This window comes from Carlito syrichta, unplaced genomic scaffold (genome assembly GCF_000164805.1).
Source record: "Carlito syrichta isolate Samal-C Ts95f unplaced genomic scaffold, Tarsius_syrichta-2.0.1 Scaffold313359, whole genome shotgun sequence".
Taxonomy (NCBI): domain Eukaryota; kingdom Metazoa; phylum Chordata; class Mammalia; order Primates; family Tarsiidae; genus Carlito; species Carlito syrichta.
In genome coordinates, this window is record NW_007257455.1 from 522121 (window position 1) to 524274 (window position 2154).

The 2154-nt window shown below is 44.3% G+C and overlaps 1 protein-coding gene across 2 annotated transcripts in view; it reads right to left on the reverse strand.

The window, feature by feature from the left end:
* The window catches only part of PRKG2 (protein kinase, cGMP-dependent, type II), an 88610-nt gene that overhangs the window by 14016 nt on the left and 72440 nt on the right, over positions 1–2154 (reverse strand). The window lies entirely within an intron of this gene.

Genomic DNA, 2154 nt, shown 5'->3' on the forward strand with positions numbered 1-2154 from the left:
CCCCCCCTCCCCCCCGGCCTCTCCCTCTCTTCTTAACTGTTTTATCACAATACTTGATTTAACCAAAAAATCATTTCACAGATTTTATATCATCTATATCACACATATACCCATACAAGTAACTGGTCAGGTGATGATGATCACTACAAAGAAAAATAAAAGAGGAAACAGAAGGTGTGGCTTTTTGAGACAGTGGATAGGAAAAGCCTCTCATAAACTGACAGTTGCACAGAGGCATGAATGGGAGAAGGAGTGAACAAGTCACAGCATTACCTGTAGCAGAAGGTCCTAAGACAGGAAATACAAAGGCCACGAGTCAGGAGTGGGCCTGGGTGATCTTGAGCAGTGAGTGGCCGTGTGGCTGATGGAGTGAGGAAGCAGGAGAGGAGAATGAGCAACGAGGGCAGCATCACAGGGATCTCATGCGTACTGGAAAAACCTGAGTGGAATGATCTCATCTATGGCAGCCAGAAGAAGTTTTCCCCAATGTGTGGAAGACAAACTGTGACGGTGATAGCACAGGGAAATTAAGGCCTGGTATCCTGGCCTAGGACGCTAGTGTTGGAAATATGAGAGGAGGCTGGATTCTAGATCTACCTAGTCTGTCCAGTGGGCTGAATGTTTGTGTTCTTCCAAATTCATACATTGAGACAAATCCCAACGTGATGGCATTTGGAGGCAGGGCCTGTGAGAGGTAATGAGGTCATGAGCGTAGAGCCCTCATGAATGGAGTAAGTGTGCTTCTAAGAAGAGCCTAGAAGCTGGGCGGTTGTCTTTCCACTGTGTGAGATATAAGGAGAAGTCCACAGTCTGCAGCTCAGAAGAGGGCCCTCACCAGAACTATACTTTGCTGGCATTGTAATCTGGAAATTTCCGCCTCCAAAACTGTGAGAAATAAATGTGTGCTGTTTAAGCCACCCATTTGACAGTGTTTTGTTATAGCAGTCCAAGCTGACTAAGACAGATGGCAATGTCAGCAGGATTTGCTAATAGGGTGAATGTGGCTTGTGGAAGAAAGTAAAGATTCAAGCTGGGCTCGGTGGCTCAGCCTGTAATCTCGCGCTTTGGGAGGCTGAGGTGAGTGGATTGCCTGAGCCCGCACGGTCGAGACCCACCTGGGCAACTTGACGAGACCTCATCTCTACAATAAATCAAAACATTAGCCAGGCGTGGTAGCGTGCACCTGTAGTTCCAGCTTGGAAGACTGAGGTGGAAAGATCGCAGGAGCACAGCAGGTCGAGGCTGTGGTGGCCGGGAGCGTGCCACAGCACTTCAGGCTGGGCAACAGAGTGAGACTCCAACTCAAAAAAAAAAGAAAGAAAGTAAAGATTCAAGAAGGAGGTAAAGGGTTGTGGCCTCAGTGACTATAGAATGGAGCAGTCATTTACTAAGAGAAGGATGAGGTGGGGGTAGAGTACAGAGAAGGCGAGGGAAGGGAATCAAGAGTCAAGTCTGGAACATCCAAATGAAGAGGCTGAATAGGCAGGGTTTCGTGAGTCTGGCATAAAGAGAAGAGACTAGGGCTGGACATGTGATTTGGGGAGTCATCAGTCAACCTTTTTATGGCCATGGGACTTGATGGTGCCACCCAAGAGTAAGTGAGTAGAAAAGAATTCTAGTCTAGGATGGAAGTGGTCTAATGCTGCGAGGCAGGAAGATGAGAAGAATCCAGCAGTGGTGACTGGAAAGGAGCTACCAATGTCAGAAAAGAGGAGAGAGAAGAGTCTACATCAAATGAAGAGAGAATTTCAGAGAAAGTGTTGCTGGGATGTCAGCAAGGATTACGAATGGAACACTGACTTCAGGTAACATTTTAGTGCATACACATTACTTTTAGAAACACTTTCATGTCTATTAAAATCTTGAAAATTAGAGCTAACTTTCATGGTATCCCAGTCATGTTTGTGGGATATCCCAGTCTGTTTAAGATTTTTTGATACTGAGCATTCCCACCCTTGGCATTAAATTTGAAACAAAGTCAGTTCACCAACTTTTCAATAATCTATGTATCACTTGTAAAGAAAATGAAGCAGGAAACAAAAGCCATTGTTATGATATTTTCAACCTATTTAAAAATTTACAAATATATTTTGTTTTAGTTTGGTTTTTGGTTTGGGTTTTTTTTTTTTTTTTTTTTTGGTTGGGGTTTTTTTT